The following is a 20,664-nucleotide window of genomic DNA, read 5'->3' as shown; positions in this document are numbered from 1 at the left end:
TGATGAAGCATTTCTTTATTAAAATAAATGCTTAATAACCTATAATGGAAAAGAATCTGAAAAAGAATATACATATATTGAAATATTGCAAATCAACTATACTTAATTTTTTTAAAAAGTAAATGCTTCAATATGCAAAAATATTTATTTTTAATTATATCCTTATTAAAAGTTGAAAAATCGAGTGAGTGAACTGATGAGGATGATTATAATTATTGTGACTTTCTGTTTGAATTTAAAAAAGTGATGTAAATTTATGTAAAAATAACTTAATGTAAAACAATGCCACTTTTCTCACATAATAAATAAATAAATAAATAAATAAATAAATAAATAGTTGAAAAATCACCCAGTCCTTCCTTACACAGCTGGAAACTAAGGCCCAGAAAATAAAGATTGAATGATATGATTTTATCAAGCTTATAGAATATTATACCTAGATAACATTTCCTTTTTAAAAAACCTGAGGTTGTTCTTTTATATCTTAAGATTATTAAAGTAAAAGCCTGCTTTTCACAGATCAAATAATACCTTGAGTAATTTTTGTAAAGGATAGACATAATGATACACATTTTCCAGTTACTGACCTGCCCAAAACTCTGAATTTAGACTCAAATTTTTTTACTCATATAAAAGTCTTTAATTAATCTTTCATTAGAAATGACTGTTCTTTTAAGACTTTGTTCCTCAAATTTCACAGAGATTGAAAGAGCTTATAGATGAACTTAAAAACAGATTTGAGGTACAGTTGGGTTCCATAGATACTACAGTAAACACTGGGAATTTCTCCTTAACCTTCATTCCAGTCTAAATGATTCCAGTCAAGCATGTTGATTCCTATACCCTTGCCAGTAGTTGGTTCAAAGATGCATAGGCCTCTCAGGGTTTGGGGTAGAGAAGTGAGTCTTTTTTCAGTTTCATTAGGTCCCATTTGTTTTTATTTCCATTTCTCTAGGAGGTGGGTCAAAAAAGATCTTGCTGTGATTTAGGTCAAAAAGTGTACTTCCTATGTTTTCCTCTAAGAGTTTTATAGTGTCCGGTCTTACATTTAGGTCTTTAATTCATTTTGAGTTTATTTTTGTGTATGGTGTTAGGGCATGTTCTAATTTCATTCTTTTACATGTAGCTGTCCAGTTTTCCCAGCACCACTTATTGAAGAGGCTGTCTTTTCTCCATTGTATATCCTTGCCTCCTTGGTCATAGATGATACAGACACTATGGAGAACAGTATGGAGGTTCCTGAAAAAACTAAAAATAGAATTACCATATGATCCAGCAATCCCACTACTGGGCATATACCCAGACAAAACCATAATTCAAAAAGACACTTGCACCCCAATGTTCATTGCAGCACTGTTTACAATAGCCAGGTCATGGAAGCAACCTAAATGTCCATTAACAGATGAATGGATAAAGAAGATGTGGTACACATATATAATGGAATATTACTCAGCCATAAAAAGGAACGAAATTGGGTCATTTTTGTAGAGATGTGGATGGACCTAGAGACTGTCATACAGAGTGAAGTAACTCAGAAAGAGAAAAACAAATATCACATATTGACACATATATGTGGAATCTAGAAAAATGGTACAGATGAATTAGTTTGCAAGGCAGAAATAGAGACACAGATGTAGAGAACAAACTATAGATACCAAGAGGGGGAAGGAGGGGTGGGATGAATTGGGAGATTGGGATTGACATATATACACTAATATGTATAAAATAGGAAACTAATGAGAACCTGCTGTATAGCACAGGGAACTCCACTTCACTGTACATTAGAAACTAACACAACATTGTAAAACAACTATACCCCAGCAAAAAATTAAAATTAAAAAAAGAGTGAGTCTTATTCTCCTGGATGATGCTGAACTGCTAGAAACCATATTATGTTCATAAGAAGCAGCCTAAGGATGCAGCCAAAGTGAAGAATGACAAAGTGGAGATATAGAAGAATCTCAGTGTCCAATAACATTGTTTATCCACTGAATTAACCAACCCTGCAGACTGCTTTATCTCAGGATTTTCTATTATAGAAAACAACAAATACCCTTAATATTTAAATCCATTTAAGATGGGTTTTCTGTTGCAGCCAAAAGCATCTTCTTACATATACATCAATGAAAAGGTATAAGATCAGAGAAAATTTCCTGCAAATAGAATAAATCTTAAAATATGCATAAAAATAAAATAAAGTTATCAGCCATAGGCCTCAAATTTCTTAAGAGTTTCCAGATCTCAACCAGTTTCTGGAAGGTTACAGTATGGGGCAGGTGGATTTTTGTAAGCAAAAGAGTGGGGAATTATTGTAGAAGCTCACCAGCAGACCCAATCCACAGAGGAAAGGAGGGGCATAGAAAGAGCTAAACCAACCAAATTCAAAAGCACAGCTTTTCTTGGGGAGAGCGGGGGAAGCTCCACATTTCTTATTTAAATAGAATGTCAACAACATTCTCTGCCTCAGGGTTTGCTCAGAAGTTCCTGTATTTCAATGCTTAGCAGCCCCAAACATGGGTTAGCCAAGCCCAGGAGATCACAGAAGTGAGTACAGCAAATAGCCCCATCAAGGTCGCAGTGGAGAGCACTCAACATAAGATGCCTATTAAAAATGTCTGCTCCAGGGCTTCCCTGGTGGCGCAGTGGTTGAGAGTCCGCCTGCCGATGCAGGGGACGCCGGTTCGTGCCCCGGTCCAGGAAGATCCCGCATGTCTCAGAGCGGCTGGGCCCGTGAGCCATGGCCAAGGAGCCTGCGCGTACGGAGCCTGTGCTCCGCAACAGGAGAGGCCACAACAGTGAGAGGCCCGCGTACCACAAAAAAAAAAAAAAAAAAAAAAAAGTCTGCTCCGAGTATGAAACCCAGGGACCACGTTCAAAGCACCCATCCTAGTAGCCATGCTTGACCTTTGAGATGGTATACAAAAAATGCTGAGTTGGAGAACTGTCAGAAGGAAGGAAGAGATGAGATAATAGCTGAGAGAAAATTTTAAATGGGTTCCAACCCAGCCAAAGCTATCAGGTTTCTCTGAAATGGCATGTGACTTCACTGGAGTATTAAATTACTTAGGTACTTGCCATTTGTCTGGAAGGAGATTCCATGTAGGGGGATTGCCATCTGCTGGTGGCTCTCTTCTTAGGGACAGAGACCCTTGAAATTTAGGGACTGTGCCTTACCTCCCACCCACACGCAATTATTCAGCAAGTGGTAGTTTCTTTTTCATGATTAAAAATAGACTGTCTTCTCTGTTGATTAGACAGATATAAAATTCTCCAGAGGAAGCTGAACAGGGTATCTCAAAAAACAAATAGAAAAGAAACAAAATAGATGACAAACACATTTTGCAGGAATATCAGTTTTTGTCCAAGTGGTCACACTAAAATCCTACAGATAAAATAGTCTTCATGTTTAAGCAAGTACTAACAAAATTTTATTAAAGGGATGATGACTCCTATTCCTGGGAAAAGTAGACATAAATGCAGTACGTTGGTTCATCTGAGCATATATTTAAAGACCAAGTCCTAAAATCTCCTGAGAGCCCTAATCTCTCAGGGAATATATTTTCCATGTGGAATATAAAAAGAAAAGAGAAAGCAACACTAGCTTCCAAGCACAAGGCTGTAAATTTAGCCTTCAAAACAGAGGTTAAAATTCCCTTTTTTAGTGAAATTCCTTGGAAGCATACCTCTTTATATTGTAGGTAGAGCTGTGCAGGTAAAATTTAGTCCTTCAGGACATAGAATATGGGTTTTAGACTATGAAATTTCTCTCACTATCTGCCCAGTATATCTTCAAGTCATAGGATTTAATGAATATGGAATTAGGTCATATTTTTTCACCCACATTTCATTCTTCAGAGCAACACTCTTCTCTTTGAGAATATTGCAGGACCTCTATATCGGGAAATAGCCTTTCAGAATATAGCAGTTTGTGCTTTTTTCTTTAATGTACAGTGATAGGAGGTGAAAAAATTAAATAATAAGCAGGCTTTAAAAGGGAGGAACTCCTGACACATGCTACAACGTGGATAAACCTTAAGGGCATTATGCTAAGTGAAATTAGCCAGTTATAATAATGCAAATACTGTATGATTCCACTTATATGAGGTTTCTAATGTATAGTCAAATTCATAGAAACAGAAAGCAGAAAGGTGGTGGCCAAGAGCTTGGGGGCAGGGGGAATTAGAATTTAATGGGTATAGACTTTCAGTTTTGCAAGATGAAAAAGTTCTGGAGATCTTTTTCACAACAATGTGAATATACTAAATATTACTGAACTGTACACTTAAAATGGTTAAGCTGGTAAATTTTATGTCATATGTTTTATTTTATCACAATAAAAAAGGATAAGCAAAAATATTAGAGGCTGAAAATATGATCTATAAAGTGAAGGTTAAAGGATTTGCTGTCACGGTATTTAGTCTAGCAGCAAGGAGTATACAAGGTCGCTTAATCACATGGATTTGAAAATGTCTCATAAAGAGCAAACCCTTCAGCTGTTTTCTCTACCTTTGCAGAGGACATAATGAAGAGACAAACTAAAACAACACAGCAGCAGCAGCAGGATGTAGCAGAAAGAGCAGCCAAACTTAGAGCCAGAAACTTCACTCTACTTCTAACTATGTGACCTGGACAAATTAATATCAGAGAGAGAACACCATATCTTTGAGGTCACATGGGCTTCAAGGAAAGATGTGACTGCTTTTGACTCCTGGTTTTTTTTGGTTTTGTTCACTGAATGTATGAATTTGAACCAATTACTTAAAGTCCCTGAACCTCAGTGTTCTCATTTGTAATGTAGGGATAATCATAACTATCTGGCAGGTTGTCATGAGGCTATGAAATGGAATGATGATGGGAATACATTTAACAGAATGACTGATACAAGGTATTCAGTAGGTGCTTGTTTCCTGAATAAAAAATACTGGTACAAAAAAAGTTTATAGCAACTTTATTTGTAATAACTAAGGGCTGGAAAAAACCAAGTATCCATCAATAGGAGAATGCATTAAAAAAAAAACCTGTAGTGTATTTATACAATGGAATACTGGTCAGAAATAAAAGGAAAAAACTACCGATACAGGCAACAAGACTGATGAATCTCAAAATAGTATGCTGAGTAAAAGAAACTAGTCACAAAAAAGTACATAGTGTACTTCCATTTGTATGAAGTTCTACAACAGGAAAACTAATCTCAAAAAAAAAGGAACAGTGGTTACCTCCTGGTGAGGAACAGGGATTCACTGGGAAGGTACAGGACAGAAACTTCTAGAGTGATGGTAATGCTCTATATCTGAGGGGAGTTTAGGTTACACTGGTATATTCACTTGTCAAAATTCAGCAAATGTTCAATTAAGATTTCTGCCTTTTTTGGTGAAAATTTTACCTAAAAACATGAAACAAATATTGAACTCTACTTATAAATTATACATGCTGAAGTGGTTAAGGAGAAGTATACTGATGTGACAATTTACTTTGAAATGTACCAAAATATAAGATGGATAAAGAAATGAATACAGGACAACTGTAGCAAAATGTTAATGGTAGAATCTGCGTGGTAAGTACATGGGTATTCACTGTAAAATTCTTTCTACTTTTCTGTATGTTTAAATTATCCATAATAAAATGTTTTCTTTAAATTAATGAATAAAATAGAATGAAATAAAATAAAATACTAGAAGTGAAAAGAATCTTTGAGGTCAGCTATTCTAAAGTTACATCTAATGCAAGAATCTCCTATACAAGCTCCCAAAACAAGTAGATTGTGCCAGTCTCCATTTGTTTATGCACAGTGGCTGGAAGATCACTATATCCCAAGGCCAACTACTGCATCTTTGAACATGGCTAAAAATAGTTTGTTAACTTACGTTTAGAATATACTTACTATACTTAAGCAGGGAATGCAGAAGGGATAGCATGATTTTGTATATGAAGTATAACCTGGGATTTGGTGTGATATCTCTCCTCTTCCTAAATCCTTATCCCGTTGGCTGACTACTACTTGTTTGCCCATGGTCAACTTAATTAACCTACCTGGCCTACATTAATGAATGGTCATTCATTCATTCAATAAACGATTATTGAGCCCATACTATATTTCTTAAAACCTTAATACCTGAATGCCTGAAAGCAAAGAATTGAACCAGGTGATGCTGAGATCCCTGTCCACTCTAAAGCCTATGGTTCTGGGTGAAGAATCAAAGAATGAGCCAATTGATCTGTCCCATATATCTAACCAATTGAAAAAGAAAAGAAAACACTTATTTCTTAGTGGAAGGGGCTTTATTTTAATCATATATAATTGTCTTGTTCTTTTCCTTTTGAAAATAAAGACTAGATTACACATTTAGATTTTCTTATATAAACGTCATTTTTGATAAAGATAATTTTCCAAGCTATGGCCTCTTTTCTGAAAAATCATCTTTTGAGCCGCCCCTCCCAACCTGAAGAAGCAAGCGTCTTCCTTATTAGACCATAGCTCCTCCTCGTGGTTGACAGCTGTAAGAGCCTTAAATTCAAACCGCAGAAACAGTTAAAAAAGAAAACACAAAATGATGTGATCATATTAGGATTAGCTCTTAGGTGAAAAACAACAGCCTGACTTTGTTTAACTCCATTTCTCTGTATTCTCACTCATTCATCTGATCAATAAATCCAACTCAATGATCATACGTGGGAGAGAATCCATAGCACAATATTGTCTCAGGATCTTTCTCGAATCTGTGGTAGTTTAAAGTAGCATATGTTTTACTTCCTCAAATTGAGTCCTAAACAATAAATTCACCAGTTTTGCTTTGCTTTGATCTGTGCTAAATCCAGACAATAGCATGGTAAATTATAGACTCTGCTTCATTTTGTAACAGTTCCTATCCTACTAGACATAATTCTTATCAATAGCCTGAATGAATATATAGGATTTCTTATCAAATTTGTGAATAACATTCGGATGGAAGGAGAGTTAAAATAACTAGGTGATCAAACCACAATCCCCCCAAAATTAACAAGCTGAAAAATTATGTGAAGCTAACAAGATTGATTTTATGTGAGAAATTTACCTCAAAAATTTAAATGTAAAATATAATGGGGCAAAATACAAGGTCTTGCATTAAAATTTTTCAGAAAATGAACTGAAACAAGATAGGAAAGTCATATATTAGCGACAGCACACATAAAAATTAACAGTATGAGTTGGTTATTCAAAAGCTAATATGAATTTGGACTACATTAAAATAAATGGAAGCAACCTAAATGTCCACCAGCAGAGAAATGATAAACAGAGTTACAGTTATTATAATAGAATACAATGTAACAGTGAAAATGAACGAACTAAAGTGTCATATATCAACCTAGTTGAATCTCACAAACATAACAGTGAGTTGCAGAACAATATATACATATGAACATTTTTATAAAAGTTCAAAATTTTTAATGCAAAATGATATTATATATTGCTTAGAAATATATAAGTATATAATTTTTAAAAAAACAGAAATATATGATTACTTTGGGGAAGTGAGCTCATTTGGGGGAACTATGCAGAGAGTTTCAACTGTAATTTGGTGATATGCCATATTTTTAATCTGGTGGTGAGTCTGTGGATACCCACTGCATTATTCTTTAAGTCGTTTGTATGTCTTAAGTATTATATGATTTTTTTCTTATATTTAGATTGCACTTTGAGAAGCAGTGAAAAGATAAACATTGGATTCCCCTCATGGGGCTTACATTCTAGTGGAGGAGATGAACAGTAAGCACGTAAATAATTACAGAGCATGGCAGGTGCTACTAAGGGTTTGTTCAGCAGTTCCACAACTTCCCAGTTCTGTGACCTTGAGCAAGTTATTAACCTCTCTAAATCTCATTTATAAAGCAGAGATAAAAGTATATCTTACAAGATTATTTTGAGGATAGCACACAGGAACACTGTATAGGGGTTATCTAGTAATATTAATATGAATAATCCAGTGATTACACAGCATTCCAAGTTTATATATATATAAATATGTATGTTTTACATTAAACACGCTGTTACAACTAAACTTCCTCAGCAGAATTCCTTTTTAATGTCAACCATGTAAGTAAAGACTTCCCCCCTCAATCATCTTTTGTGTGTGTTGTGGGAATTCAGACCTTTTCATCTTTTTCTATAAATCTTTTCTTCCACTCCAAGATCAATTTGTGGCTATTTTTGCCAAGTACTTTCCATTTCTCTTTTCTTTTACTTTTCTCCAAAAGAGAAAAAAATTCAATATCCGGGTCCCAGGAATGTCCAGGCCCAGTTGTTTGTGGAAATTTGAAGACCAAGAGGGTTTGAGAACTGTAGGTCTGTATGCCCTCATCTAGTCTGGAACAATAATGCAAATGTGATACTCTATAAGAATGAGCTCACAGAAGAGTGGGGCAATGTATTCATTTATAGAAAGGAAATTGCACTCAGGATACCTGCTTTCTAGATCAGTGAATAGATGGCTATCAAGCTAAAGTAAACCTCTTAAAAGTTAACTTTTATGTGTAAGTCAAGCTGTGCAGAATGACCCTGAGATGGAATTGGGTTTATGGGATGGGAACCAAGAAGTGCATTTACAGCTGCTCATTCACATAAGAAAAACTGCTTCTAGGATCATAACAGGTGAAAAGAATTTCAGTCATCCCTGCCAGGGAGGTGGTAGGATGCAGCAGGGAAATACCTGGGTTTCAAGCATGGATATTTCCTAGGTGTGAGGCCTTGGGCAAGTTAGGTAATCTGTCTAAGTTTGTTCATTACCAGTAAAGTGGAAAACTTAATAATAATATCAACCTTATATACTATTTTGAAAATTAAAGGAGATAATGATTATGTAAAGCATCCTGTGACTAAACATTTATGAGAGCCAAAAATCAGTCTCATCTTTGGAAAGAAAGGAAAAGAAGTCTGATTAATTTGGCAAAAATGAGCACTAATTGCTACAGAAGTAAAAATGCAGAGCCTTACCAAAAGATGATTTAAAAGAAAAAAAAGACAGTTTCTAACATGGAAATGAGATTAATGAAAAGAAGTCTTTTCTAATAGGAAATTATATAGTTCATGCCAACGGGAATATTAAAACAAATTAAAGGTTACTTTAATCAAGGTAGAGGCTCAAATGTAAATATTTTAAATATAAATATTAGCTCAACAAATGTTTCCTTTCCTCTTCTCTAGCAAGGTATCTGGAACAGCAAGAATTTGGAATTTTAAAATCCAAAGAAGTTAAGTCCTTAAAAAGTTACTCGGTAGATTATTCAAGTCCAAACTCTGCCGTTTATTAGTTGCATAACCTCAGAAAAGCCAACCATTTCTGAGATATGGAAATATAATAATGTAATAATACTCATCTTATTCTATTTCATAAAGTTGTCATGAAGAGTGAAATAAAATTACAAAATGCATGTTAGAAGTGTTTTGTAAACAATAATGTGTTATATCAACATAAACTGGGTATCTAATTGGTTTGTATAAATATAAATTTATATTTAGTAGGAAATGTTTGCTATGATGACTGATGATAAGTTTTAATTACAGTAAGAGTAAGTGACTTCCTAAGCTCACACAAATAAATGACTCCAAGTCCTTGAAACTGATGAGCAAACAATTCTCTATACTACTCTAATCAGGACTTAGTCTGAACCAGCAGGTTTCATAAATCTTAAGAATGGTAGATTTTCAGTGGAAGAAATCACAAACGAAAAAGATCAACGGATTTCACAATATAAGCACAAAATTTCCATATACATGAAATATAACATTAAAAGGAAGAAATATTTACAACAAATATGACAAAGGGCTAACATCCTTAAACAAAGGCCTCATAAAAATAGATGAGCAAAACAATCAGACTGCAAAGAAAAACAGAACAACAACCTTTTACAAATAAATAAACTCATTTTAAATTCAACCTATTAAATCATCAAGGAAATGAAAATTAAAGCTATAATGTGGTATTATGTTTGACCACTACGTAGCAAAGATTCAAAATTACATATAATGGTGTGTTGGTACAGGTGAAATGGAAACTTGCACAGGTACTTTGGGAACATAAATTAGTAGAATCTTTTTAGAAAAACAGTTCAATAATACCTATGAAGAGGCTTAGAAATAAACTCCTTGGTCCAAAAATTCTACTTCCTAACCCAGAGATCAGTCCTAAGGACCCCCAGAAATTCCTGGAAAGTTAAGTATGCAATAACAAACAACAACAACAATAGTAGTTGTAGCCAGCACTTAACTAGTTCTCACTGTTTGAAGTGACTTACTTGTATTTTCTTGTTTAATCTATACAGAAGCCTTATTATTTTCTTATCCCAAATAAGATATTGAGGGGGAGTAAGATTAAGTAATTTATGAAAGGTCACACATTTGGTAAGTAGAAGAGCTAGGATTTAGTTCACACTTGGACAATAAATTCCGCTCTTTTTATTTAAAAGATAAACCACAACTCAAGAATTTGTGACAATAAATGCCAAACAAATATCATATGTGCCATTTATTTTGTTGGTAAAAGTTATGGTGGTCTTCAATAGGAGAATTTCTCCTTCTTGGATAGAAACAGATTGAATTTCATTGGCAGTGAAAACAGTTTATTTCTTCTAAAAGGTGATAACTGAAAATTATCCTTCCTCGGGGAAGTAACAGGTAGAAATGGAAAAATTAATGCATGTAAAGATCTTAGAATAGGAACTTGGACTTCACGCTCAGGACTCTTTAGTGACCCAATGGGTAATATAATTAAGGATAATTTAACCATGATGGTTGTTATATACTCTATTCTCCTAACCACTATCTCCAGCCGCCACCAGTCCTCCCTACACATTAAATCAAATGTTTAGGTAGTCAACCCAAAGGTCCCACCCAAACTTTGAAAGCTCTTGTCCCAATCTCCATACAGTGTCCCCACTACTACCTTCTTCCTTATATATAAATAAGCTACAGAACGGAGACAATTCATGTGTTAGTATAACTGTGAACTAAGGGATATAGAAATTGCTGATTTCACAGTAAAATGCATCTAAAAATGCAAGTCTTCTTGGAATTTACTTTTTTATTCTCAGAAAACTTTTCATTAATCTTCTTCTTTGAAGATGGAAGACTCCAGCACAAAACAAAGTGATGTACTGTTTGCAATCCTTAAAATAGGAGCAAACTTGGTCAATTCTTTTAAAAATTGCCACACAACTAAGGAAAAATGCCAAATGGCCAAGTTGAAATAAAACCTTAACTTTGTTCAGCCAATTGCTCCCATCTCACATATTATAAAGTGTCTTTCATGATGTCTGCACTCATGTTTTATAACATTGTTAATAACAAAATTCTTGTGCAAAAAGTCTTATAAAAGCATAAGTGATTTTATTTATAAATAAGGTATTCACTGGATTTATAAAATATATTAAAATGGGATCACAGAATTTGACATTTTAATAGATAATCTACTGTGATAAAAATGGAAGGTTCAGTTTAAATTCCAGATTAACTATGAATTAAGCAATTTTATTTTACTTCCTTAAAACCTTCCTCTCTTGGTATATTTTCATACATATTAACAATTTGAAAATGAACTCCTTTTTTTCCAATAAATACATTAATAAGCAGTGCTGACATTTCTGTGGACTTTGCTTAAACTGTCAGAGATTTTTGGCATTTTGCAAAAGGTCTAATTGTAGTGTATGTGGAGGCCAAGGAATGAACTTCTTTACTTTAAAAGAAGTATCCATGACTGCTAAAGTGCCATGTGAAAATATGCTACAAACTAGATAGATGGCCTGAGGAATATTTCCAAGGTCTCACAATATAGCTAACAGATTTTTTTCAACATCACAGGATCTCCAAATGTCCTTCTTACTCTTCTAATTAAATGAGTTACCATATGTAAAATGCCTACACAAAACTGTCTCTCAGATATTAGTTCACTTCTCTCTACATACGTCTGGAGAAGGGCAGGATGGAAGTTAAAAAGAGTACTGGATAATCTCGATAATCTTAGGTCTTAATTTTTGGTAACCACGTTCACATCCAGACTTGACTGATGTTTGTTTGTGTTATACTATTTTTCTTTTCTGACTATCAGTTTCTAAGAACTAAATTTTATAACTATTTATGCACATAAACAACACAAATCATATATATACACACATATATGTATATATGTGTATATGTATGTATAAATATAGTTTTTAATCATGGAATAAATATTCCATCAAAGAGACTTTTATGTTCCACAGAGGCAGTTCTCAAATGACTTTCATGGTATCATGTTAAAAACCAGAACACGGTCCATTTTTACAGTAGATTTACTCAATCACAGTTACTAATCAGATTAGCGCCGCTTTTATGTCCAACAAATTTTAAAAGTTGAGGGATCATTAGAGAAGCTACATATTATGAGCCTGTAGCCTGCACTGTGTTTTACTTGTTAACCTCTTTTTTTTTAATGGTCTCAAAAAACAGCTACAAGGAATTATTTTTCTTCTTAAACTACACTTAGCATAGGATACAAATGTATCACTACAAACTTATTCATTTTAATGTTACAACATGAGCACTTTTATTTTAAAAGAAGTTAATAATCCTTTACTTATATCAACATATTAAACAGCTAAGTTCCATTTCTACTTATAAAATATTTGAGACTAGAACAGCAACGTTACCTGAAGAGTTTATCAAATTAGCTATAACAGAAAAAGATCTTCTCTATATGTATGGGCAATGGAAAGCCTGAAAAACCAACCAGCCTGAGCTATCATAATTCTTAAAGGAAATAACATAAATCAATATAAAAGACTTTATATGGGTAGAAGAAAGCAAGTTTCCATGCCTCTAAATTTCTCATCATTTAAGTATAAGAACCATTTAAGCCATTTTGTCTGACTTAAATTAGGCTAAACTGATGTCTTCTATCCCCCCTCAAAAAGGTAAAATTTTTGTTATCTAATTATGTCGTTGGATGAAGAATGCTCAACAATGAAAAACAAATAGTAAACAAACCAAAAGAAGTCAGTGTTTGATTCTGCTAATAATAGAAGACAAATAGACCTTTTACAAAGCTCTGACACAACACAAAACTGATAAGTCCAAATTTCATCTGATTTCTGCAGTCCACACTCAGTTTTGACTCAAGACCCAGTCAAAACTTGTGAAATGAGAATAAAATTTAACATCTGAGCATTTATTATACAAATGCCTAGCCCAACACACAGCTAATAGTCTTCCCTTAGAAAACAAAGACCAAAACAAGCTGTAATAGAAACTCACTTTTATCAACATACCTTTATCTACCATTCTGAGGTCAATTTTTTCCTGATGAATTATTTATTCTACTACATCCCCTAATTTAAAAGTCAATTACAAGATAAATTATATATATGTATCTCCAAAAGAACAAACTGGACCTTTCTGAAGGAAGTATAATTCATTTTTAAATCTCTTTGCAGCAAATTCCATTTTCTAGCATGGTCATTGCAGGAGAGGAGGAAAGAGGAAGGAAGTGGATAGTTAATAGAGCATGTCCATAGATCCCACAAATGAATGATCAATTTTCAAAGGATCCTTAACTTTCCAGGTGTCTAGTAGATTTCCCCATGGCTTATCTATTAAAATTCTAGAGGACAGCAATGACATTCACAGACATGGCTGTGCAATTTCTTTGGGAGACACAGAAGTGACTGAATCTTCAACAAAAGAAGCTCTTCAGGGTGGTCCCATGAAAGAACTATAGAAACTTGGTATTTTCAGGAGCTGAAGACAGAACCAGTAAGTCAGTCTTCAAGGAAATGTCCTTTTTACTAGAACCTGCAGATAATTTTTTCAAGGTAAGATATCTTGTCAGGATTCTGTGAGAGACTTGTATGAGTTTAAAACATTCGATTCCAAGAAAACTTTGAGGGAAGGCATAAAAGGAAGAAATAATTCTCCCAGGCAAGGGACTCAGAGAAGAATGCCAGCTAACAAATTTTCAAGGTATCTGAGCGGGCCACTCAATGAGGTAAGGATAAGATAGTCGACCAAGTCCAGCTGAGAACTCCAGCAGGAAAAACCTGAGGTTATGATCAGTAATGGAGTGGGCCAAGGTGGGAGGGGTATACGGGAAGAGCTATAGATTAACAATTTATCATTTACCAAATAACTCAAACAGAGGAAAGAGAACTTCTTAGAAAAACTTCAAAGATCAGAACTCCATGTTTCAGAGAGCCACAAAAAGAAGAACCCAGAGAATCATGATGAATGTGGAACTTGAGTCAACTCAAAATTAAATCCTCTTGCCACTGAAACCATGCATACTGAACATTTTAATCTTCCTTTGAGCGTTGAGAAAGCAATGCTATCTTGCAGGACCTCTGTAATTATGATTAACATCTCTATTAATACTAGTTAGTATTTGTTGCCCTAATGAGTCCTTGTACCTGAGAGTTACATCTCTCAAGAAGTGCTTCTTTCATTTAAATCAAGGGCACCAAATTCTAAGACCACATACCACAATTCAAGACTATGAAATAGCTTTCTTCATGTAATCATAGATACTCACCAGACACCATTTTTTGTCCTTCCTAATATTCTAGGGTATAAATGTCTGCCCATGGCTACTATATAGAATGAGAGAGAAAATGAGAATATATAACTTTATTTAGACTTGGTGCTCAATTTCTTTTGGTTCTTGGTATGTAGTTGGCAAGAGGATATGATCATCTTAACAGAAGATTTTCAAATCTATATAGTCCTCATCTTGGTCTTTTACATAGGCCAATTTGGGTTGGGGGGTGGTCTATCTGAACTCCTGAAGCAATAAAAGGCATTGCTCAAGGTGGTTGTTATGGACCAAATTATGTCCTCCCAAAATTCATATGTTTAAGTCCTCATCCCCCATACCCAAAACTGTATTGGGCCTTTAAAGAGGTAGCTAAGGTAAAATGAGATCATAGAAGTGGGCACTAATCCAATATGACTGGTGTCCTTATAAGAAGGAAAGATTAGCATACAAACAACATACATGCACACCAAGGGAGGACCATGTGAGGACACAGCCAGAAGGCGGCCATCTGCAAGGCAAGGAGACAAGCTTCAGAAGAAACCAAATATGCTGACACCTGAATAGTGGATTTCTAGCCTTCAGAGCTGTGAGAAAATAAATTTCTGTCATTTAAACCACTCAGTTTGTGGTATTTTGTTATGGCAGCCTTAACAAACTAATACAATGCTAATGAAAAAACTTGAGAATAGAATTATTAAGCTAGGAAACAGAGAGCTAAATAAGAAGGGTTAGCCCTAAATAAAGGACAGAGCTATAAAACCTAATGAAAAAAAGAGAAAAGCAGACATAGGCCTTAACTTCTCTAGATTCTAGACTGAAAACAATAATCTTGTCCTTATAGTTGGCTAAAAACAACATATAAGTGTTGTGTACTTTCTATGTGCCAGACACCATGCTGACATTTAAAACAGGAAAAAAATAGGGGATAAAGTTAACCAAGTATTCAGATATTCCTTCTCTAAAATACACCATGGCTGAAAATGGTCTCTTTTTTCCTGAATGAAAATGATCTTTTGTATTTCCTTAGTCACTATCTCAGAGTCATAGTCTATATAAGCTCATTTTTTCCAGTATTCTCTGCAGTATTATATTTAATCCAATCTACCTCTAAAAATAGTGTGCTCTAACTTTTTTCATTAAAAAAATTTTCAAACGACTACAAATTATTTTGATAATAGATTCTAGTAATTCACAATTCCACGGCAAGATATTCTTGCTATAGAAACCGGATTTCAAGTTCTTGGAGAATGGAGACTTTACTTCTACTTTAGGCAAAGTAGTGAGATGGGCAAAGTTGACCTTCAGCATCGCTAGTGCCCTTCCTTCAGCATCACCCCAAGTCCTTCATATAAACCCCTGTCCACTTGGCCAAGGACTCAACCTTTCTTCCCATCGCCGTCCAAAACTTCTTTCAAGGGACAATCTCATAAACCTACCTCACTGAGCTACGAAAATATTTTTAAATACTAAATAAAAATATCTTCACCCAAGCACAAGAATCTTTTCCCAGCAGCAATCTTCTCTTACAAGAAATTCTAGTCTCCTGTATACTTTTTATTAGCAACCATTTTTTAGAATTGGATTTCCCGAATACTTAGATTATATATCATTCCCATTAGTGATAAGTAGAAAAAGAAGGAACTAGTGATTAGGAATAGAAAAGACAGAGTGGATGGCAGAGCAGGTATAGAACTTTTTACACTGACCCCTCTCCAGAGATAAAGGCAGCTGAGGAAAAGTACCCTTGAGCTTTGAAACTGCACTCTACTTCTGTAAGGAGGGAGGAATTTGAGTTACACATAAGAGCTGGTGGTGTGTTTTCATGCAAATTGCAGTGATTAGAGCCAAGGTACAGAATCTTTAATTTGATCCATAATTTATGAAATATCTATTTAGTTAGGTCAAATATGTAAGATAAAGGCTATGCCAAGTCTCTACGTTATGCTGCATTTCTGGGACCACTGTCTGGGAAACTGGAGTCAACAATTCTGGATCCAGACAGGGCATCAGACACAAAAGAAACAGCCCTTTAGTATATGTGTTATCTCCTATAAGGCAAATTGAATATTTTTTTTACCTCTCATTGAAACTCTAGCAGATAGAGATCCTGAAAATATTCCAGCAGCAAGCAGTGACTGATGGAATTAATTGTAAAGTATCCATTATTATTCATATCAAAGGGTTGAAACGCTACTGACTGTTCTCTTTATTTCATGTACTAAAAACTTCAATCTTTCTAATTCAATTTATCTGATAATGCCTTATGTTCTTTAAGTGTGAATTTTCCTGTCAAAGAGATTTTCAGGAACTTGGCCCTCTCAGTGTGTGTGCGGGGGGGGGCGTGTGTGTGGGAGTGTGTGTGTGTGTTTTGGGGCTGTGGGGTGGATGGAGGGTCTACTCTGTTTGCATTTTAAGAGTAGGTAAAATCTTAAGTCTGGGGTGGGGAGCAGGGATGGATGGAAACAAGTCATGTTTGCTGCTAAAGCTAAACTTCCTACTCAGAACCAACCACTAAGTACTGAAAGTGCTCATTTCACTGTCCTGGGTGGTCCTGAAGTTAAAGTGATTATCTAACCTATATTCCTGCTGCCAGAATTTTAATCTATTCCTCTTTTCTTTTCTTAATATAAATTATTATATTATTTATTACTAAATTAATTATTATAAAAATATAATCACTAAATTATGTTCCTAACTTTTTTTTTTGGTTTTTTTTTTTTTTTTGCAGTACACGGGCCTCTCACTGCTGTGGCCTCCCCCATTGCAGAGCACAGGTTCCGGACGCGCAGGCTCAGCGGCCATGGCTCACGGGCCCAGCCGCTCCGCGGCATGTGGGATCCTCCCAGACCGGGGCACGAACCCGTGTCCCCTGCATCGGCAGGCGGACTCTCAACGACTGCGCCACCAGGGAAGCCCTATGTTCCTAACTTTTGAGGCAAATTTAAATAGTGTAATAGCTTGGGGGAAACTAGCAGATTCAAATATAAAGAAAAGAGTCCTTCATCTCCTACTTGTATTACTCATGGCCACAAGTATTCCTGTTCTTCCCAAACTATATGAAATAATTTTGACAAGATCTTCTAAGACAGTTATGATAAAGGGACAAGACTTATAATTAAACCATTAAAACTGTCCTGATGAAATTTAGAGAAGGAAAATAAGATTGCTTTTAATCAAAATACTGTTGCTTGGGGAAAAAAACATTAAAATGTTACACAATACAGTGAATTAAACTGATTTTTAATCAGGTTGATATATGTTTTCCTTTACAATGAAGTCATGGGTTAAGTCAATTAAATTAATGCATTTATAATTCCCCTTTAATAAATACATACTAACGATATTCTTCCAAGTGTATGGTTTCTATTGGAATTTGTATTTCCTTAGGGGCCTCGGTAAAGAGACATGACAAGGAAAAGGGTTTTATACGAACCAGCCTTCCTTTCTTTGAAGGCTGGAAGGTCACTTAAAAGACTCTAGGGTTTCTTCTCTACTTTCCTCCAAATCTCATCATAGAGCCTGACACCTGTTCTGTCTGCAAAAAAGTGGGGCCCTAGAGGAATGATTAACTAATGGTTGGAGAATGTCAACATTCTCTTTAATGAACGGAGAGAAAAAAAGCCTTGGCAAGGACAATGGTACTTTACATTTGCAAAGAGCTTTACAGGATACAAAGTACCTTCACATTCATTATTTTGATTCTTAAAACAACTCTATGAGCTAGGTAGTGCAGCTGTTATTTCTATTTTACCTAAAGGAAATTAAGGCTCAGAGATGTTAAGAGACTTTCCTAAAGTCCTCAAATTGTTAAGTGACAGAGCCATAATTTGAACCTTCCTTTAAATTCCAGGAACAACACTCTTTTCATCACCACTCAGAAAAAGACTGAATACTAGAAAACCAGTGGATGGCTTCCTGGAAACATAGTCCAGTTTCTCAAAGAAAGAATGGAAACTTTTTATATATTAGTAACATACTGAAGACTTCTAAGAGGTATGACTCTTTTTCTCAATTTTCCTAAGATATCACTAAATATTTTCTTTCAAGGAAGCAACAGAGAAACAAGAGTGTTATCTCAACTTTCAATCTCAAGGTAGAAAACTCTTAGACATCTACAGGCATCTTACCAATAAGTCAGACAGGGAGGGAAGCTGGAGGTGTAATAGACAAACCAGGAAATCTGTTTCCATGCAGTGCTAAACAAACTGCTCAAGGGGTGAGAGAACAGATTCAGGCTGCTGTTGATTGGGCAGTCAGCTCTCTTTCTTCACAGCTTCCTGGTGTATGTCTTTGCCTGTGAGCAGTGTTATGAAATAGTGTGATTTTAATCAGTTTTGACTGTACCTTGCTCTAAAGGTTTACTCAGTGCAGTCCTTAGAGGCACATTACCATTCGGCCCCATGCCAGGGAAGAAGTCTGTTCTTCATCAGCTTCAGAAAGACAGGAGTGTTTTTGTCTCACCATTCCAGAGCTAAAGAAGGACCTAAGACACAGATGGCCAGCCATGGACTTGGCCTTGCCAAACTGCAACCACACTGTCAATACACCAGTGTGTAACCCAATTCTCTCTTAATGACTTAGTAGAGGTATGTCAAAATGGCACAGTCTCTAAGACCACTCAAGCCCCATTTACATTTCCCTATAGCAATTTAGTGCACACAGAAGTCCCAGACCATCAAATGTATTCTGCACAACCCAGCACAAATGTTGTCTAATGCCACCAATACATATGGCCATTTGCCTCCAGATTTTATAGATTTCTCCAGAATCTCTGAGGATCTCCAGATAAATTCATTCATTCATTTAACAAACAGTGCCAGACACTAGTTATACTGTGGTAAACAGTCATAGTTTGTGTTGGTTTATCACAATAAATAAAAGTCATAATCTCTACAATCATGAAGGTTATGGTCTAGGTAAGAGATATTCAATAAACAGGTACATTGTTAAATTAAAAGAATGTAATTATAAGGTAAGAAAAGTGCTCCAAAAGATAAATAAATAAATAAATAAATAAATAAATAAATAAATAAATAAGGCACTGTAACAAGAAGTAACAGTGCCTGGATGGGGAATGATTTTTAGGTTGACCAGGGAAGGACTTTCTGAGGATTTAAGCTGAAAAAGAGATAATCATGTAAAAATTACATTAAAAACATTCCAAGCAGATGACCTGAATAAAAGTACTAAAGCATAAAACAGAATGGTATCTAAAGACCTGAGAGGAGACTGCTGTGGATGGAGTATAATAAGCAAAGAGAAGAACATTGAGATTAGAAAGGTAAGTAGAACATTTTAGACCTCATAATCCACAACACAAAGTTTTGATTTTATTTATAAACCCAATGGGAAATCGGTCAAGTATTTTAAGCTGAAGACTAACATAAATCTATTTACATTTTTTTTAAAAAGACCACTTGCTCTCCTCATTGGTATGTGGAAATGGATTGGAAGGAATGAGACAAGAAGAAAAACACCAGTCTGATGCCACTGTGGTAGTTTGGCTCCAGAGCCACACTCCTAACCATTGTGCACACTGCCTTTCAAGAGTTTCAGGGGTCCTCTAAAGGAAGATATAGGGAAGATATGTTTCAATACGGTTTGAGGATGATGGGTATTACAGACTCTACTAGTTGCCCAGCCCTTCTCTTTTTCCTCAGTAATAGTAAGCCATTATTAACTTGAGCCTTTTTCTGCCCAGATGTAAAAAACAGAACAAAATAAAAAATCCTTACCTTGAAGCTAGGTGTGGCCATGTTGACTAGTTTCTAAGCCAAATAAGTACAAGTGGAAGTCTTGTATGAGACTTGTGAGAAGAGTCATTAAAAGGGAGGGGGTGTGCTCTTAGTGTCTTTCTCCCTTTCCTCTTACTGCTCTCTTGAAATACATGAGATGGCTGGAGCTCCAGTAAGTATCTTGCACCATGAGGTGACCCTGAAAATAGAAGGAATGTGTTAAGGAGCCAAACTACATGGTTTCTACTGAAGCTTTTTAAATTTCTGTGTGTCTTTGGGCAAGTGGATTAACCTATATGTGCTTTAGTTTCTTCTGAAAATAAGGACAACAATAATAGCTATCTCATAGGATTGAAGTGAAGATTAAATAAAGTAATACTTCTTAAGCATATTCT

Source organism: Hyperoodon ampullatus (assembly GCF_949752795.1).
Source record: "Hyperoodon ampullatus genome assembly, chromosome: 17".
Lineage (NCBI taxonomy): Eukaryota > Metazoa > Chordata > Mammalia > Artiodactyla > Ziphiidae > Hyperoodon > Hyperoodon ampullatus.
Note: the sequence above shows the minus strand (reverse complement) of the source record.